Source organism: Mustelus asterias, chromosome X (assembly GCF_964213995.1).
Source record: "Mustelus asterias chromosome X, sMusAst1.hap1.1, whole genome shotgun sequence".
In the NCBI taxonomy this organism is placed as follows: domain Eukaryota; kingdom Metazoa; phylum Chordata; class Chondrichthyes; order Carcharhiniformes; family Triakidae; genus Mustelus; species Mustelus asterias.
In genome coordinates this window covers 2,120,773-2,131,840 of record NC_135834.1, presented here as the reverse complement: position 1 = coordinate 2,131,840, position 11,068 = coordinate 2,120,773, and the positions used below count along the sequence as shown (strand labels likewise).

Below are 11,068 nucleotides of genomic sequence, written 5' to 3'. Positions count from 1 at the left end.
GCTGTACCTGTCCTGGGAGTGTTTGATGGGGACAGTGTAGAGGGAGCTTTACTCTGTATCTAACCCCGTGCTGTACCTGTCCTGGGAGTGTTTGATGGGGGACAGTGTAGAGGGAGCTTTACTCTGTATCTAACCCCGTGCTGTACCTGTCCAGGGAGTGTTTGATGGGGACAGTGCAGAGGGAGCTTTACTCTGTATCTAACCCCATGCTGTACCTGTCCTGGGAGTGTTTGATGGGGACAGTGTAGAGGGAGCTTTACTCTGTATCTAACCCCGTGCTGTACCTCTCCTGGGAGTGTTTGATGGGGACAGTGTAGAGGGAGCTTTACTCTGTATCTAACCCCGTGCTGTTCCTGTCCTGGGTGTGTTTGATGGGGGGACAGTGTTGAGGGAGCTTTACTCTGTATCTAACCCCGTGCTGTACCTGTCCTGGGAGTGTTTGATGGGGGACAGTGTAGAGGGAGCTTTACTCTGTATCTAACCCCGTGCTGTACCTGTCCTGGGAGTGTTTGATGGGGACAGTGTAGAGGGAGCTTTACTCTGTATCTAACCCCGTGCTGTCCCTGTCCTGGGTGTGTTTGATGGGGGGACAGTGTTGAGGGAGCTTTACTCTGTATCTAACCCCGTGCTGTACCTGTCCTGGGAGTGTTTGATGGGGGACAGTGTAGAGGGAGCTTTACTCTGTATCTCACCCCGTGCTGTACCTGTCCTGGGAGTGTTTGATGGGGGACAGTGTAGAGGGAGCTTTACTCTGTATCTAACCCCGTGCTGTACCTGTCCTGGGAGTGTTTGATGGGGACAGTGTCGAGGGAGCTTTACTCTGTATCTAACCCCGTGCTGTACCTGTCCTGGGAGTGTTTGATGGGGGACGGAGTAGAGGGAGCTTTACTCTGTATCTAACCCCGTGCTGTACCTGTCCTGGGAGTGTTTGATGGGGGACAGTGTAGAGGGAGCTTTACTCTGTATCTAACCCCGTGCTGTACCAGTCCTGGGAGTGTTTGATGGGGGACGGAGTAGAGGGAGCTTTACTCTGTATCTAATCCCGTGCTGTACCTGTCCTGGGAGTGTTTGATGGGGACAGTGTAGAGGGAGCTTTACTCTGTATCTAACCCCGTGCTGTACCTGTCCTGGGAGTGTTTGATGGGGGACGGAGTAGAGGGAGCTTGTCTCTCAATTTGCTTCACATTTGCTTTGTTACTTCATGCTGCCGTTGATGACAGACTGTTTAAGAATGCACTTTGAGTTCTAATTTAGGACAAAGTAGTTTACGATGAATGTCTAACGTGAGGAGAGAATATCTGACTGGGACATAGGATAGTCATTATGTTTGTGCACCCTGGTCCCATCATCCCATGCCCTCCAATAGCATCAACTCTTCTGAGGACGACATTTGGTGTTGACATCCTGGTCGAAATTTTACCGTCCCGCCCGCCACGGGATTCGGAGCGGGTGAGGGGCAGGATTTTACGGTTTCCGGACGAACGAGGCCTTAAAATCCCATCTCCTGTGCACAATGTAAGTTGTATGCTCAATTGGAAAACAGCAATGTCATTATTTCCTCTGGGAATTCCACTGTTAACTGCTGACCCTTGCCTGTTGCAGTTACCTGGCACACCACTAGGTGGTGGTTTGAAGGGAATTTCCACATTAAATGATGATCGGCCATGTCACTCGGTGGCATTACATTGTTTTATCCTCACAAATCAGGTGGCTGTGTGGAGTCTACACGTTCTCCCTGTGTCTGCGTGGGTTTCCGTCGGGTGCTCCGGTTTCCCCCACGGTCCAAAGATGTGTAGTTTAGGTGGATTGGCCATGCTAAATTGCCCCTTAGTGTCCAACGATGTGCAGGTTAGGTGGATTGGCCATGCTAAATTGTCCCTTAGTGTCCAACGATGTGCAGGTTAGGTGGATTGGCCATGCTAAATTGTCCCTTAGTGTCCAACGATGTGCAGGTTAGGTGGATTGGCCATGCTAAATTGTCCCTTAGTGTCCAACGATGTGTAGGTTAGGTGTATTGGCCATGCTAAATTGTCCCTTAGTGTCCAAAGATGTGCCGGTTAGGTGGATTGGCCATGCTAAATTGTCCCTTAGTGTCCAAAGATGTGCCGGTTAGGTGGATTGGCCATGCTAAATTGTCCCTTAGTGTCCAAAGATGTGCAGGTTCGGTGGATTGGCCATGCTAAATTGCCCCTTAGTGTCCAAAGATGTGCCGGTTAGGTGGATTGGCCATGCTAAATTGCCCCTTAGTGTCCAAAGATGTGTAGGTTAGGTGGATTGGCCATGCTAAATTGTCCCTTAGTGTCCAAAGATGTGCAGGTTAGGTGGATTGGCCATGCTAAATTGCCCCTTAGTGTCCAAAGATGTGCAGGTTAGGTGGATTGGCCATGCTAAATTGTCCCTTCGTGTCCAAAGATGTGCAGGTTAGGTGGATTGGCCATGCTAAATTGTCCCTCAGTGTCCAAAGATGTGTAGGTTGGGTGGATTGGCCATGCTAAATTGCCCCTTAGTGTCCAAAGATGTGCAGGTTAGGTGGATTGGCCATGCTAAATGGCCCCTTAGTGCCCAAAGATGTGCAGGTTAGGTGGATTGGCCATGCTAAATTGTCCCTTAGTGTCCAAAGATGTGCAGGTTAGGGGGATTGGCCATGCTAAATTGTCCCTTAGTGTCCAAAGATGTGCAGGTTAGGTGGATTGGCCATGCTAAATTGTCCCTTAGTGTCCAAAGATGTGTAGGTGAGGTGGATTGGCCATGCTAAATTGTCCCTTAGTGTCCAAAGATGTGCAGGTTCGGTGGATTGGCTATGCTAAATTGCCCCTTAGTGTCCAAGGATGTGCAGGTTAGGTGGATTGGCCATGTTAAATTGTCCCTTCGTGTCCAAAGACGTGCAGGTTAGGTGGATTGGCTATGCTAAATTGTCCCTTAGTGTCCAAAGATGTGTAGGTTAGGTGGATTGGCCATGCTAAATTGTCCCTTAGTGTCCAAAGATGTGCAGGTTCGGTGGATTGGCCATGCTAAATTGCCCCTTAGTGTCCAAAGATGTGCAGGTTAGGTGGATTGGCCATGCTAAGTTGTCCCTTAGTGTCGAAAGATGTGCGGGTTAGGTGGATTGGCCATGCTAAATTGCCCCTTAGTGTCAGGGGGATTAGCAGGATAATGTGTGGGGTTATGGTAATAGGGCCTGGCTGGGATTGTTGTCGGTGTAGACTCGATGGTCCAATTGGTTTCCTTCTGCACTGTGGGGATTCTATGAGCAGAATTAAATTGTCTTTGAAAGCCAACAAGTGAAGCTTTTACGGAAAGACCTCAGCTCCTCCGAAACCCCTCCACTTGGATTTTATGACTGGGATTCTGCGACCTTGTCACCTCTGCCAGCGAGGACGGAGAATTTGGCGCTCAACCGAAACTCCACTGCAGCGGGACTGGAGAATCCCAGCTGCGGGCGAGATCGGAGAATCCCAGCCCATATTCATTGCACAGGGCTGCATGCAAATTGTGCACATACAATGGATCCAATGTCTGAGAATATATCAGTGCCATTTATTCAGCTGAGCTACTCAAATATTTTTCCGCAGTTTCTGGCAACTTCTGGTTTTCATGAAGGCAAAATGCCGCGGCTGCTGGAAATCTGAAATAGAAATGGAAAATGCTGGATAAACTCAGCAGGTCTGGAAGCATCCGTGGAGAAGGAAACAAAGTTAATGTTTCCAGTCTGTCCAACTCTTCTTCAGAGCTCTGAAGAGCAACGTATGGGGGAGGGAATGAAAGGTTGACATGTAGGTGAGTGACAGAATATTAAGAGGGTAGGGAGGGCACGGCAGTTGAAATGTGAATAGGATGGAGTGGGCTGGAGAAAGAGTGAGGGATAGTGGGAACGTGAAGAGGTACAGGAGATCAGGAACAGAGTGGCAAGTGAACCAAAGCCCCACCAAAAAATGCAGCCCTCATCTCCTTCATTGTCCGTCACGACACAATATCCCTCGCCAAGAAACTACAAAAGGTCGTGAATGTCACCCAATCCATCGCACAAACCAGCCTCCCGTCCATTGACTCCGTCTACACTTCCGACTGCCTAGGAAAAGCAGCCAGCACCCACGCACACCGGACATTCTCTCTTCCACCTTCTTCCGTCGGGAAAAAGATACAAAAGTCTGAGGTCATGTACCAACCGACTCAAGAACAGCTTCTTCCCTGCTGCTGTCAGACTTTTGAATGAACCTACCTGGCATTAAGTTGATCTTTCTCTACACCCTAGCTATGACTGTAACACTACATTCTGCACTCTCTCCTTTCCTTCTCCCCTATGCACTCTATGAATGGTATGTTTTGTCTGAAGAGCGCGCAAGAAACAACACTTTTCACTGTATCCCAATACATGTGACAATAATAAATCAAATCAAATATTAAGCTGATCTTTCACTACACCCTAGCTGTGACTGTAACACTACATTCTGCACCCTCTCCTTTCCTTCTCTATGAACGGTATGCTTTGTCTGTATAGCGCGCAAGAAACAATACTTTTCACCGTATCCCAATACCTGTGACAGTAATAAATCAAATCAAGTCAAATAAATGCTCAAATCAAATCAAAAGTGATGAAGAAAAAGACTGAAGAAGAAATAGAAGAGAACAGAGGTAATAAATCAAAATAAGATTTAAGAAGGCAGCAGTATAAACATTCTTCAGGGTTAGTGTCCGAGACCCAACCATCTTCAGCTGCTTCATCAATGACCTTCCCTCCATCATAAGGTCAGAAGTGGGGATGTTCGCTGATGATTGCACAATGTTCAGCACCATTCGCGACTCCTCAGATACTGAAGCAGTCCATGTCCAAATGCAGCAAGAACTGGACAATATCCAGGCTGGGCTGACAAGTGACAAGTAACATTCACACCACACAAGTGCCAGGCAATGACCATCCCCAATAAGAGACACTCTAACCATCGCCCCTTGACATTCAATGGTGTTACCGTCACTGAATCCCCCACTGTCAACATCCTGGGGGTTACCATTGACCAGAAACTCAACTGGACCCAGCCACATAAACACTGTGTCTCCCAGAGCAGGTCAGAGGCTGGGAATCCTCTGGCGAGTAACTCACCTCCTGACTCCCCAAAGCCTGTCCACCATCTACAAGGCACAAGTCAGGAGTGTGATGGAATACTCCCCACTTGCCTGGATGGTGCAGCTCCAACAACACTCAAGAAGCTCAACACCATCCAGGACAAAGCAGCCCCGCTTGATTGGCCCCCCATCCACAAACACCCACTCCCTCCACCACCGACGCTCATTGGCAGCAGTGTGTACCATCTACAAGAGGCACTGCAGCAACTCACCAAGGCTCCTTAGACAGCACCTTCCAAACCCACAACCTCTTCCATCTGGAAGGATAAGGGCAGCAGATACCTGGGAACACCACCACCTGGAGGTTCCCCTCCAAGCCACTCACCATCCTGACTTGGAAATATATCGCCGTTCCTTCACTGTCACTGGGTCAAAATCCTGGAATTCCATTCCTAACAGCACTGTGGGTGTACCTACACCACATGGACTGACTGATGTCCAATAATAATCCTGGATCTCCCTCTCTAACAGCACTTTGGGTGTACCTACACCACATGGACTGACTGATGTCCAATAACAATCCTGGATCTCCCTCCCTAACAGCACTGTGGGTGTACTTACACCACATGGACTGACTGATGTCCAATAATAATCCTGGATCTCCCTCTCTAACAGCACTGTGGGTGTACCTACACCACATGGACTGACTGATGTCCAATAACAATCCTGGAACTCCTTCCCGAACAGCACTGTGGGTGTACATACATCACATGGTCTGACTGATGTCCAATAACAATCCTGGATCTCCCTCCCTAACAGCACCGTGGGTGTACTTACATCACATGGTCTGACTGATGTCCAATAACAATCCTGGATCTCCCTCCCTAACAGCACTGTGGGTGTACTTACATCACATGGTCTGACTGATGTCCAATAACAATCCTGGAACTCCTTCCCTAACAGCACTGTGGGTGTACCTACACCACATGGACAGACTGATGTCCAATAACAATCTTGGAACTCCCGCCCTAACAGCACTGTGGGTGGACCTACATCACATGGAATGACTGATGTCCAATAACAATCCAGAAATTCCTTCCTTAACAGCACTGTGGGTGTACCTACACCAGATGCACTGACTCTTGTCCAATAACAATCCTGGAACACCCTCCCTAACAGCACTATGGGTGTACCTACACCGCATGGATTGGCTGATGTCCAATCACAATCCTGGAACTCACCCCCTAACAGCACTGTGGGTGTACCGACACCACATGGACAGCAGTGTCTCAAGAAGGCAGCTCACCACCACCTTCTCAAGGGGCAATGAGGGATGGGCAATAAATGCTGCCTCATCCAGCGCCACAACACATGGTATAATAAGAGACAGGCAGAAATGGCTTCATTGAATCATATAATTCCTACAGTGCAGAAGGAGGCCATTCGTCCCATCGAGCTTACACTAGCAATGATCCCGTCCAGGCCCTATCTCCATAACCCACATATTTAGCTTCCTAACCGCCCCTTACATTGAGAGGCAATTTACCCTGGCCAACCCACCTAACCTGCACATCTTTGGACACTAAGGGACAATTTAGCATGGCCAACCCACCTAACCTGCACATCTTTGGACACTAAGGGACAATTTAGCATGGCCAATCCACCTAACCTGCACATCTTTGGACACTAAGCGGCAATTTAGCATGGCCAATCCACCTAACCTACACATCTTTGGATGCTAAGGGACAATTTAGCATGGCCAATCCACCTAACCTACACATCTTTGGAGACTAAGGGGCAATTTAGCATGGCCAATCCACTGAACCTGCACATCTTTGGACACTAAGGGGCAATATAACATGGCCAATCCACCTAACCAGCACATCTTTGGACACTAAGCGGCAATTTAGCATGGCCAATCCACCTAACCTGCACATCTTTTGGATTGTGGGACGAATCGCAGACACGGGTTGAACGTACAAACTGCACACAGACAGTGACCCAAGCCGGGAATCGAACCCGGGTCCCTGGCGCTGTGAGGCAGCAGCGCTAACCACTGTGCCACTGTAGCATGGGGCGATGTGGGGGAGGTGGATTTGAAACCAGGGAGAGATCAGCCATGATCTGATTGAATAGTGGAGCAGGCTCGAAGAGTTGAATTTGCCGACTTCTGCTCATAATTCCTATGTTCTTATGGCTCTGTAAGGAGTGGGGGGTCGGGGGGGGTCGGGGTGGGGGGGGTGGCGGTGGGGGGGGGGATGTTTCCCGAGGGCCACGTGTTCAGGTCGGACCCTATGGATGCTCGTAGCGAGGAGTGAGACAAGCAGGAGGGTGCGGACAGCAAGCCGAGGGGGACTGGCATTTGGAGCCAGGGAGCTGAATTAGTCTGAACTTGTGAACATAATATTCTGATTGTTGGCAACAAGGCTTCTATTGATGCAAGCCACATCGAGTCACCCTCGATTTATTACAGTTAACGCAAAAGAAATAAGCCCTGCTTTTAGGTTCTCAAATAATTATTGTAAGCATGTTCAGAATGTGAGACTTCCTTTCTTAACACGACTGGTTAGTGCTTGACACAGAATATTAATTCCTCAAGGTGCACCTCAGTAGAGGATCGCTTCTCGGCCTTTTGGCTAAGATCAAGTGTAGTATGGATCGCCTGCACTTCGTTGGGGTCATTGGGTTACGCTTCATATGTTTCATATGAAGCAATTTTTAAAAGCGGCATCTCGGCCTTTTGGCTAAGATGCAAATGAGCTCAAGTCTTGGAGGAGGAACCTCCCCCTTCTCCAATCAGCTTGACTCATGTAGATCAGGCCCAGGACAGGGTGGTTTGGTCTCCCGCCCTGTCTTGTCAGCCTGGATCTGAAATGTCTCAACTTGTTGAGACTCTGAATTGGATTTGATTGAATTGGAAAAGTATTTAAAAAAAATTTGGCCCACCAGGCCCTTACTTGCAGGGATATTGTCAATTCTGCCCTACCTATTTCAGTCGCAGAGGATAAGTGCTCTTTGAGCCTAAGAGGTACAAAGGCTAAATTCCAGAGTTCCATTTTATACTCCGGCATGCTGTGCCTCAAAGGGCATTCCTCAGCTTCCCAGCAACGGAGGAATCCGTGCTGTCTCTTGGAAGCACTTGATGACCTCCGTCTGAACCTCTCTCATGACCTTCTGACCCGTTCCCAACGAGACATCAATCCAACCCATCAAAGGGGTGAAAGCAGTGGCCCGTTCTGCAAGTGTTCGCGCCGAGAAACCCAATAGATGGCCAAAAAAAGCTGATTCGTGGAAGTGTAACCCAATGTGATTGTCGAAAGTCCGCCTTTCAGAAACAGCAAACCAAATCGTTCCGTTCACGCAGCTATTGCGGGGAGAAATGAAATCGATCTCCCTCTTGGGATTAGCAAAGGCTGGAAGCAGCCTCCACGCAGTCCATCCAGCTTCCTGCTTGAGAGGCTGCCCCAGGGTTGTACCTCGGCTGATCCATCCGAAAGCTTTTTAACAGGCTTTGACTTGAAGAGCCTGGCGTGCTTAATTCCACTTCTGCCGAGGCATTGCCCCCCAGCTTGTCCCTCCCGCTTGTTCCTGGAGGATCCCCACCTCCCCGTCACTGCACAGTCAGAGAATATCGTAATAAAACACTCAAATCAGCACGATAAAATTGAAATAAATGAGGCTGACAATCTACAGTGTGCACAGCCACAGTGGCTGGCGTTGTGTGTGCTTTAAGGATTTTGTGTTTTTGTTCACGGCCCTCCGCTTCTGCTTCAGGCACAGTGGTTGGCACTGCTGCCTCACAGCAAGAAGTTTAACAACACCAGGTTAAAGTCCAACAGGTTTATTTGGTAGCAAAAGCCACACAAGCTTTCGGAGCTGCAAGCCCCGAGGGGCTTGCAGCTCCGAAAGCTTGTGTGGCTTTTGCTACCAAATAAACCTGTTGGACTTTAACCTGGTGTTGTTAAACTTCTTACTGTGTTTACCCCAGTCCAACGCCGGCATCTCCACATCATGTCTCACAGCGCCAGGGACCCGGGTTCAATTCCGGCCTCAGGTCACTGTCCGTGTGCGGAGTTTGCACGTTCTCCCCGTGTCTACGTGGGTTTCCTCCGGGTGCTCCGGTTTCCTCCCACACACCAAAGATGAGCAAATTCTTAGTGTCCAAAGATGTGCAGGTTAGGGTGGATTGGCCATGCTAAATTGTCCCTTAGTGTCCAAAGATGTGCAGGTTAGGTGGATTGGCCATGCTAAATTGCCCCTTAGTGTCCAAAGATGTGCAGGTTAGGTGGATTGGCCATGCTAAATTGTCCCTTAGTGTCCAAAGATGTGCAGGTTAGGTGGATTGGCCATGCTAAATTGCCCCTTAGTGTCCAAAGATGTGCAGGTTAGGTGGGTTGGCCATGCTAAATTGCCCCTTAGTGTCCAAAGATGTGCAGGTTAGGTGGATTGGCCATGTTAAATTGTCCCTTAGTGTCCAAAGATGTGCAGGTTAGGTGGATTAGCCATGCTAAATTGTCCCTTAGTGTCCAAAGATGTGCAGGTTAGGTGGATTGGCCATGCTAAATTGTCCCTTAGTGTCCAAAGGTGTGCAGGTTAGGGTGGATTGGCCATGCTAAATTGCCCCTTAGTGTCCAAAGGTGTGTAGGTTAGGGTGGATTGGCCATGCTAAATTGCCCCTTAGTGTCCAAAGATGTGTAGGTTAGGGTGGATTGGCCATGCTAAATTGTCCCTTAGTGTCCAAAGGTGTGTAGGTTAGGGTGGATTGGCCATGCTAAATTGTCCCTTAGTGTCCAAAGGTGTGGAGGTTAGGGTGGATTGGCCATGCTAAATTGTCCCTTAGTGTCCAAAGATGTGAAGGTTAGGTGGATTGGCCATGCTAAATTGCCCCTTAGTGTCCAAAGATGTGTAGGTTAGGGTGGATTGGCCATGCTAAATTGTCCCTTAGTGTCCAAAGATGTGCGGGTTAGGTGGATTGGCCATGCTAAATTGCTCCTTAGTGTCAGGAGATTAGCAGGGTAAATATGTGGGGTTACGGAGATCGGGATTGGCTGGGATTGTGGTCGGTGCAGACGCGATGGGCTGAATGGCCTCTTTCTGCACTGTGGGGAATGTCTGATTCTTACTGCCCCCTCCTCTCTCCAGCCAAGTCTGAATGCTGCTTGTGAACTCAGTGAAAGGTGGGGGGGAGGGGGAGGGGAGATGGGGGAGGTGGGGGGTGTCTTATCTCCCTCTGTCGCTCAGCTGTTTTTTGGCACTTCAGTGTGACTCCACAGATGAGGACAGAGCGGCTTTGAGAAGCGATTGTAAGTTCAGGCCCATCAATCAAAGTGTTTGCTTGTCTTCGTAAGTAAAGAGATGTCTTTTTACTCTGTGTGGAATTGGGGAGCTGGGGTGGGGGGAGGGAGGGGGCCGGCGGATTTGCCAAGCAGTGAATATTCTCAATGCGTGGAATGTTTGTGCGGCTGTCGAAAAGGGGGAGGGGGACATCCCTCCACCTGTTTGCCCTTCGCTCGGAGACGGAACCTTCAGTGAGTCATCGAAACCACAAAACACGGAGAGAAAATCAATCATTTGTGTTCTTTCAAATCAAGTGGCAACCTCAACCAACGTGTGTGTGCCAAGTCCAATAAAAGTAGAGACAGCTTTGAGAATAAACCATTCATTTCCACGGCCGTCTCCCCGCAGTGAGAGCAGCTCAGAGATTCGGAATTAAATTTCAGACCTCCTAGCTACCCGAATTTGCAAAGTAAAAATCCCACGCGACAACTTTCTTTTTGGGCAACTTGTACTCATCCCTGATGAACGCGCGATCTATCGTCAGACGGTCCAACAGATAGCCAGAGCCCATCAGCTAGGGGCAGGCGCGGTGGCACAGTGGTTAGCACTGCTGCCTCACAGTGCCGGGAGACCGGGTTCGATTCCTGGCTTGGGTCACTGTCTGTGTGGAGTTTGCACGCTCTCCCCGTGTCTGCGTGGATTTCCTCCGGGTGCTCCGGTTTCCTCCCAC

The 11,068-nt window shown here is 49.3% G+C and overlaps 1 non-coding gene across 1 annotated transcript; it reads left to right on the top strand.

Moving 5' to 3' along the window:
- The first annotated feature begins 7,677 nt into the window (after window positions 1-7,677).
- Window positions 7,678-7,872, top strand: LOC144482045 (U2 spliceosomal RNA). Its single transcript, XR_013495847.1, has one exon. It is a non-coding gene; the product is annotated as a U2 spliceosomal RNA (small nuclear RNA).
- Window positions 7,873-11,068: the final 3,196 nt, after the last annotated feature.